The 9,744-nt window shown below is 44.9% G+C and overlaps 1 non-coding gene across 1 annotated transcript; it reads left to right on the forward strand.

Annotated features, from left to right (window-relative positions):
* The first annotated feature begins 9,068 nt into the window (after positions 1–9,068).
* Positions 9,069–9,264, forward strand: LOC115482328. The gene has a single exon (XR_003944076.1). It is a non-coding gene; the product is annotated as a U2 spliceosomal RNA (small nuclear RNA).
* Positions 9,265–9,744: the final 480 nt, after the last annotated feature.

Here is a 9,744-nt window from a genome sequence, read left to right on the forward strand (position 1 = left end):
ACCCTCCTCCAAACCCTTCATTTTCCCATGGTAATCTTCATATGGTGTTTCAACTTTAACAATTCTTGATGTTACACTGTCCACCACATGCTCCACTTTGTCCAACCTGTTACAGTTTTAGTCATTGCCCACTGAATAGAAGTAAGGGTAATCTCAACTGGCTCTTCCACCACCTCAAACGGTCTGAGCTCCCTCGCTCTGCCTCCTGCAACGGACCTAAGTCTGCCAGCTGCTTCCAGCAGGACCAGTGCCTCCAGCTCCTTTCCCACTCTCATATCCTCTTAGGGAAAGGGAGAGGCAATGACAAAAACAAAACAAAACAGGGTGGATAAATGAATCATGAGTCTTGGTATAAGCCCGGGAGTCACTGATTGACTTAGTACCATAAGGTTCCAAGTCCACAAAACCAGCAGAGCTAATGCTGGCAGGTTCGTGGCTGGGTAATGTTCAAAAAGGCTAGAGACCAAGGAAGCTGGATAGTTGGACAAGAGACTCACTAATTTTGATAACTATATTATTATTATAAAGCTGACATGGGATGGAGGAATGAATATTGGGATAAAGTACAGGATCATGTATGCTTATCTTTCATTAGTTCCCTACCATCCTAGAAAAAGAAAACAAAAAGTGCCATGGACAAGGTGTGATATTCTCAAAACAATGCAATTATGCGTCTTTGATTGGCATCTAGAATATGTCATTGTAGTGTGGACAAGAATAACTAGACAGACTGGATGATACAGTTGGTTTTTCTGTTCCACCACCTAATGGTATTTTGTAGATGGAGTCACTTAAAGATTCAGGTATAGTGTTCAGGAGATTTCTTAGGCATTGCATAAAGAACAGTCTGTGGGTAATGGAACCAAAAATAGAACAAATCACCAAACAATGCAGGCTAGTTATGACTGAAACCTGGGAAAAAAATGTGCTTATTGTACACAAATTAGAAACTGTAGCACTTATTCAGCAAAAGCCAATGCTTGTCAAGCAAAAAACAGAACAGCCTATAACAAAGGGTTTCTTTGTAATTACTTTCATTATATTTGATTTATGAGTACTGGATACAATTATCCATGAATTCGTAGTACCTGGTTCACTGAGATTTGTCTCCCTTTCTGTGTCTATAGGAAAAGACCATGATGAATCTGCTCCCTAGGATAGGGATGCAGGAGTTCAGGCCTTAAATGCTGCAAACAGGCCAGGTTTTCAGGATACCCCTAATGAATATGCATATATAAACATCAACTGAGTAAATCGTCTTTCCTAGTTACATCCAATATAATATAAAATAGTAACTATAACTACTGCTTAATGTATCAAATCTTTTTTATTCAAATTTCTGATATACATGAAAATATCTTCCCACAATCTTAACCATGCACTCTTCCCATTCATACCTAAAATAAAATATATTAATGGTAAAAGGCTCGGTTCCTTCTATCTCGCTGCTCCCTATGCCTGAAATAGACTCCCTAAGTCAGTACGTCAGACTCAGTCTCTGGCTGTCTTCAAGTCTAGGCTTAAAGCCTACCTCTTTGCTACTGCTTTTGACTCCTAACCATGACTCTCTTACTCAACACCCTCACTTATCACCCCTACCACTGCAATTTCCCCACCCCTAGCTGTCTGTTCGTCTGTCCAATTTAGATTGTAAGCTCTGTTGAGCAGGGACTGTCTTTTCATGTTCATTTGTACAGTGCTGCGTAAGTCTAGTAGCGCTATAGAAATGTTTAATAGTAGTAGTAGTCATGAATATGCATGAGACATTTGCATACAATGGAGGTAGTATTCATGCAGATCTATTTCATGCTTCTTCATTAGGGGTATCTTGAAAATCTGGTCTGTTTGCAGCATTCAAGGCCTGAACTCCTGTATCTCTGCCCTCGGAGAACAGACACTACAGGACAGGAGGTACTGAGGCAGAAGCCTCTGGAGTTGCATCAGTGCTCACAGAGTGTGAAAAGGACCCTGCTGCAATCAATTTTGATGTGTGCTTCTCATTAGTTCAAGTCTGTGTGACTCCCATAGAGTATAGGGGTCATGGAGGATCAAATCAATTGTATTGCACAAGTGCTAAGAAGACAAGACACAGAGTAGTAGTTCTGCAGGTGCCAGGTGCCAGTTGTTGAAAAGATCACTGGTGAGTTCTCATGGGTCCTGTGTTAGTAGAAATACTGGCAGATGACACATAAGTAGTGAAAACATAGAGCAGTTAATGCCACCTAAAGAGGTGTAGCCTAGTGGTTAGAGCACTGGGCTTGACATCTAGGCAGGAGCAGACTGATATGAATCTGGGGCCCCTGGGCAATAAGGGTAATGGGGGCATCCCACCAAAAAAAGTCCCATCCGATAGATTACTGGTTTGGTATGTGTTGTAAAATTTCTAACTCACTTTAGAGAAACTCCTAATGTAGAAATCTATGAAGTCATTAAATCATGCTAGCAGTGCATCTGGGGTATACATTTGGAATGATGTGTATGTATGTTTTACTTTCTAAATATCCCTGAACCTCTGGGACAGTTGTTCTCAATCCAGGGGTGTAGCTAGGTGGGGCTACGGGGGCATGGGCCCCTGCATATTTAGCCCTGGCCCCCCTGCTTTTACCCCCCCTACCACCTACCCCTGCCACATTCAACACCCCTCCCACCGCCACCAACCCTCCCCTGCTGCCGCCATCAGGTACCTTTGCTGGCGGGGTTCCCCAGCCCCCGCCAGCCAAAGTCATCTTCAGCGCCGGTCTCCGAGTCCGGCGCATTGCTGATTTGAATTCTGTTTCTGTGAGTCCTGACATCCTGCACATAGGAATGTGCAGGACATCAGGACTCACAGAAACAGAATCCAGATCAGCAAACGTGCCGGACTCGGAGACCAGTGCTGAAGAGGACTTTGGCTGGCAGGGGTTTGGGACCCCCGCCAGCAAAGGTATCTGACAGCGGCAGCAGGGGAGGGTTGGCGGCGGCAGAGGGGTCAAAAGGGATGGGGAGGGGCAGCAGCATGGGGGGGGGGGGTCAAAAGTAGCGGGGGGTCGGCGGTGGTGCTGGGGGGAGCTAAAATGTGCCCCCTCACCTCAGGCTCTGGACCCCCCTCCCGCCGAAGTCTGGCTATGCCCCTGTCTCATTCTTTTTCAGTTGGAACACACCTGATGGACGATGCTTATATATGTGGCGCACCACATACATGACCGTCACAGCGCTTTGGTCTGACACAGCAAAGCAGTTCTTATGAGTTAAATGTAACATGCTCTACATGCACAAAAATCCAAACTCCCCCCTCCCCCCCCCCCCCCCCCCCCCCCCCCCCCCCCCACAAACTAGGAAATTTCTCTATAGAAGTCACTATACAAAAGAAATTTCTAATTCTCATGTCATATGAGCAATAGCAACATTTATTTATTTATCATTCTTATATCCCACTATTATCCAAAACAAAGTTTTGTTCAATGTGGCTTACATTAATTCGTCTGGTGGATTACATTGTTATTAGACTTTACAATCAGATTGAAAACATTTTATACCAGTGGTGGTTATCCAGTAAGATTTCTTAATGGGATGTTTTTGTACTTTTCTTCTGGGATGGTGAATGTTACTGGTGTATCTTGTGACAGGAATAGATTGAAGTTTTTTTGTACAAGTACAGTATTTGATTCATTTACAATATTTTATACTGTTATAATGGTTTTGGTAGTATTTGGTTATTTGTTTATTTGTCATAAAGGTTCTTGAAGAGCTCTGTTTTTGATTTTTTTCTTGAGATGGGGGATGGTTAATGGTGTTTCTTGTGGTTGTCACTACCAAGCACATTGTAAAATAACACAAAAACCTCCCCTCTTCTTCCATGGTCCCACATCTTCCCCCCCCCCCCCCCAAGTCCAACATTTCTTCCCTTCCATTTCCCCAAATACAATATCCCCTCCCCTCAGGTCCATCATCTTTGCTACCCTGCCCTCCTTTCCCTAGTCTACCATCTTTTCCCCTTCTTCCCCTCTTGACTCCACCATCTGTCCCTCCTTCCTCTGCCTCCTCCATCTCTGCACCATTCACATCACCATCTATCCCCCCCCCCCCACCCAGTCCACCATCTCCCCCTCCAGGTCCAACATATCTGTCTCCTTCTCTATAGTCCAACACCTCTTTTTCTTTTTTCTCGCTCCCTTTAAACCTGGATCCAACAGCAGCTTCCCGAGGTCAACATCTCCCCCTCTTTCCCCTTCTGTTCCCAAATCCAGCGTGTCCCCTTTATGTCACCCCTCCCATGTTCCGGCATCTCCCCTGTCTCTAAACATACCTCAAAGCGTGTGTCGCTGATGCTGGAACTTCTCTCTGCTGTGGCCCACCCCCATGTAGGTTCCTGCTTCCACAAGGGCATGCCACGGCAGAGACTTGGCATCAGTGGTAGATGACCTATGTAGCTGCTGGTGCTCCTGCATGGAGAAAAGGATGTATTAAGTTACACGGGGTGGGGGTTTTGGAGATGGGAGATGCCGAAGCGTGGAAGGGGAGAGAGGGGGGGGTTCGAACCTGAAGATGGAGGGGAGAGAGGGATGTTGAACACATGTGGGGGAAGTGGCTGGCCCATTGGCACTGACTGGTTGTCTGAATGGTCAGTCTGCCTTGTTTCTAGGGTTGTCTGGTTCAAATCCCACAACTGTTCTTTGTGATGTTGGGCAAGTCACTTAACCCCTCAGTTTCATCAGGTACAAAATTAGATTGTGAGTCCTCCAGAGTAGAGAATATACCTAGTGCACCTGAATGTTATACACCTTGAGCAACTACCAAAAAGGTTATGAGCAAAACCCAATTAAATAAATAAACTGATCACACCGGCAGTAGTTACTCATAGATGTTAAGATAATAATGCAATTTATTTGTCCCTTAATGCATATTAAATGGCAATAAGATGTATTATATTACCATAAACCACATATGGTTAGGGTTATTTTGAACTACCTATAGTATGATACAAAATACCTCAGGGTCGATATTCAGAGTGATTTAATGGGCCAGAAACTGACTCCTGGCTGGTTTAAATTGCCTTTTTGGGGCTAACTACTATTTTAAGTGGCATTAACCGGTTAGTGCAGCTGAAAACAACCGGTTAGCACAGCTGAAAACAAACCGGTTACCACTGAACTGAAAACTGGTTATTTTGGGGACATTTCAGGTGCCGACCTTTTTCCAGTTAAGTACTGATATTCAGCATAATAAGTTACTGCATAAGTCGGTCCTATATGTGTTAACCCATAGCCAGTTAAGTGCTAAATATTGCACTTCACCAGTTGTGTAAGCAGTGGCGTTCCTAGGGGAGCTAACACCCGGGGCGGATCGCCGATGCACCCCCTCCCCCACAGTTGCAACGCGACCCCCCCCAGCGACAAGGACACCCCCCTGGCGAAAGACCCCCACCCGGGTGCACGCTGCTGGGGGGGGGGTGTCGCCGCACCTGTCCATTTCATTCGTTTCCATGCTCCCTCTGCCCTGGAACAGGAAGTAACCTGTCTGGGGCAGAGGGAGCACAGAACGAACATAGCGGACAGGCGCCACGGCACCCCCCCCAGCGGCGTGTACCCAGGGCGGACCGCACCCACCGCCCCACCCCCCCACCCCCCTTGGTACGCCACTGTGTGTAAGCTGGATCTGGAAAACCAGAAATTCAATGCCAGTTCCTAGACTGGTCCGGCATTGAAGTTCCAAGTTTATTGCCGGCGGTGGTCAGCAAAATGCTGATCACTGCCGGCTGAATTTGGGTCCCTAAGTATTATGTGAAATTAATAATGCAGTTGGTGAACTTTACAAGCTGCTTTATTTTTCTTGCCAGGGAACGTAGGACCTCAGGCATGTAGCCTGATGCTCCCAGATGCCATCTTGAAGGGGCTGCTGTGCGAGATATAGAAGTAGCAACTCTTCTCTCCCCAAATAACCCCCCCAGGCCTACCTTGTTATCCCTGGTGATCTAGGTTAGGCCACGTAGGAGCAAAACCTCAGTCATTCCTGTCTGTGCCAGTGCTGGGTTCAAAATGGCAGCAATAACTGTGTGGAAAAGTTTTATTTGGATTTAAATGTTTTGAGGTCAATATTCAGTCCTCCAGTCAACATGTAGTTGAAATTTCAAATCTGTATATTTAGTAAGAATATCTGCTCATGTAGCATAGCTTAATATCCATGTGTAAATTGAAACACCTGCGTTAGATGTGTCAAGTTGTACTTGCTATTTGTGCAGGCCACCTACAGTAGATGCATTCTGGCTGATATTGAGCCAGCAGCAATAAGAGGTTTTTTTTTTTTTTGGGGGGGGGAGGGTTCAAATGCTGACTATCACCAGCTAAATTAGCTCAGGATATTCATTGCCAGGCCATGTCCGAGCACCAGCACTGAATATCCTTGGTTAATTCCGTAATAAGGGATGCAGGTGTCCTCTGCTCCCCCGATTACCCCCTCCTCTCTCCCTCCTGCCAGAAGCACACAGCCCTTCCATCCCCCTCCCCACTCCCTAGGGTAAGATCCCCAGCTCTGTAGCCCCTCCCTCCCTGGTCCTACCTGAAATCCCTGGTTGTGCAGGTGGGAGTGATAGGAGCAGGAGTGAACCCCATTCGCTCCTGTGCCCTAGTGACTACCTTTAGAAAATGGTTGCCACTAATGGTCTCGGCAGCCATTTTCTACTGGACAGTCACTAGTCGCAGGAATAGGGTTATCATATGTCTGGATTTACTCGGACATGTCCTCTTTTTGAGGACATGTCCGGGCGTCCGGACAGGTTTTGCCAGTCCGCCCGTTTATCTGGATTTCTGGACAAAAGGGCGGGCGGGCCTATCCTAGCCTCCCCTTCCTTACTTACTATCTACTGCCCTGGTGGTCTAGTGACCTCTTCAGGGCAGGAAAGAGCCCCTCTTTCCTGCCCGGAGCGCTGCCCTTGCCCGTCATCCTGTTGCTGGGACTGTCTCGGGATTCAAAATGGCCGCCGAGAGTTGAAGCGGCCTCACGAGACTTCAACTCTTGGTGGCCATTTTGAATCCTGAGACCATCACAGCAACAGGATGCAGGGCAAGGACAGCGCTCCGGGCAGGAAAGAGGGGGCTCTTTCCTGCCCCGAAGAGGTCACTAGACCACCAGGGCAGTAGATAGTAAGTAAGGGGAGGGGAGATGGCAGGGGAGGGGAATATGTGACAGGGGGCGGGGTGAGGATGTGAAAGGGGGCGGGGTGTGGGCAGGGTAGGGGGCGGACATGTGTCCTCTTTTGAGAGGACAAAAATATGGTAACCCTACGCAGGAGCAACCACTTCAAAGCAGTTCAAAATTTACCTGCTTAGCCATGTGCCAGCATCCGCATAACTACCTGCTCCTCCACGACTGCTCCCATAATGCCCTGTGTGACTTAGCACAAACATGCCTGTTTTGTCCTGATATTCAGCAGCACTGCCCACTTACGTGCTGCTGAATATCAGCGGCTGGGTCATAGAGCATGATTAAAGATGGTAGGAGCCTCTCCTGCCCTCTTAAATCGCTTTGAATATGAGCGGATTTCCTCACATGTTTGGCAGCTGAATATTGCTGCCTAGGTGTATACATTGTACTTTAAGTAGCACCATCCCCTGAATGCCACAAATCCCTTGTGTCATGCAGATCATTTTGGCGGTATAATGATTTATAAATCCAAAATTATCTGAAGTGAAGTGGCCAAGAACTAAACAAAAATGTCTATCCTTCTTTGACTGTACAGGTCATGCAAGTTTTCATATCTCTTGACTTGCTTGGCTTTTACAGACCTCCCTCCAGTCTCAAGGACAGGATGAGATTAAGAGGGCCATACATTCTGCAGTGAAAAAAAAAAAAACTCATTCTGGATTTAATGAAGAAGGGCTTTATTCAGAGAATGTAGAAAGTTCCATTATTAAGAAAAGAAAAACAGCAGACATTGTTATCATTTCAAAGTGGATTCTTGAGCTGATTGAAAAGACTCAGCTAAATGGATTTTTCTCTTTCATCTCATGCTTAGCTTTGTCTGTTATGCTTTTTTTTTTTGTTCCAGGTAAGTGACATTTTACTCTGATCGTCCCTAAGGCAAAGTGGATATTCTAAAGTAGGAAATAGAAAGTAAAGGAAAAAAATGAGAAAATGGAGAGATGAGAGGTGAATTGGAAGGGGCCTTCCAGGTAGGTGACATTCTAATCCGAACTTTCTTCCTCATTCTGAAGTTTTTAGAGAGGTTTTGCTGCTCCCTGAGGACAGGAGCTATTTATGCGTTTCTTCTTTGTGCATAAATTGAGTTTGGGGAACAAATATGGATCAAAGCTCATATTTTACTTCTTTGTGGTATCTTTATCTTTGGAGAGATTCTCTTACTAAGCAGATTGGTAGTGCAAGATTTATGCTCCTTTCCCTCTGTTGTCTTCTTCATCTTTGTGAAGTTTTCTTCCTCTTCCTTTCTCACATTTTCTTCATTGTCCACTAACCTCATTCTTTGTTTTTGTTGTCTTTATTTGTTCATTTTCTCTTTCCCTTCTTTTCTGTTTCCTCTTCTGTTTCTTTGTCTTCCAAATTTTCTATTGGTTTCTCTTACTCCTTGCCTTCAGTTGAACCCCCCTCCCCCCATTTCCTCCATTGGCCTTATGTTTCTCTAATTTCAGTTGGTCTCTCTTTTTGCCTTGTTAGCTTTCTTCATTGTCTTCAGTTGCTTACCCCCACCTCCTTTCTTCAGTTGCTTACCCCCACTCCATTTCTTCATTGCCCTCAGTTTGTCTTTCTCTCAGCCTTTAATTGACCTTCTATCGCTTTCTTCAGTTGGTTTCCCTTCCATCCAGTCTCCAGTTAGCCTCCTATCTTCAGTTGATCTCTCTATCTCTTCATTTTACCTCTGTTGTCTCTTTCTTCCTCAGTACTGACTGTTGAAAGTTCTTCCTCCTTTCTTCATTGGTTCAATATTGTTGGCTGCTTTCCTTCCTGTCTCTAGGTCAGTTTTTTGTAAAACAAAATCATATGATTAAAGTCACTTCTGTCCCCATAGTAGATCATGTGTTTGTAATTGCTATGAAATTCTGCTATAGTAAATTCCTTACATAAGAAATGTGTGAATAATCACTTCTCGACCTTTTGGCTAAGATCAAGTATAGTATCTGTTCTTATCAGTTTAATATCTGATACATCTCCTATCCGGGGACCTTATATTAAATGGATTTTTGGGACAGGGAGACGGAACTGGAGCTTGCTTTGTCCGCTCCATGCATCGACCTGGTATTGCAGAAATATGCAAATTTCTAGTCTGCAACTTCTTCCCATCCTTTTTTTACCTCTTTTCTTCTGCTCACCATTCCCAGCTGCATTATCATGTACATAAGTGGTCCTCAGTATAACATATTTGTTATCTGTATTTTATATTTTTTATGTTTTATTTATATTTTGCTGAATGTTTGTGATTAATGGACAGCCAGAAGTTATGTATTTTAAATGTAGAGCCATGCAAATTGATTTGCCTGATTGTAAAACTCTAGAATGCTCCCATGCAAGCAGATGGCATCTAGGGCAGCTTCCACATGACTTTGTCTGTAGATACTAATGATACTTGGCTGACAAGTTCCTGATGGTGATTTATGCACCATTGCAAGTAAATCAGTTGCAACATTGGTGGAGATGACCTTACTGGGATTCGCTGCCTGCTTTGTTGGGTTCATAGACTAATAAGTCATTAGTCCTATAAATCAGTTGAAAGGCCACATCTTTGTTGCTCTTCAGAAGAGATGTAGGGGGTAGCTT

Source organism: Microcaecilia unicolor, chromosome 12 (genome assembly GCF_901765095.1).
Source record: "Microcaecilia unicolor chromosome 12, aMicUni1.1, whole genome shotgun sequence".
In the NCBI taxonomy this organism is placed as follows: domain Eukaryota; kingdom Metazoa; phylum Chordata; class Amphibia; order Gymnophiona; family Siphonopidae; genus Microcaecilia; species Microcaecilia unicolor.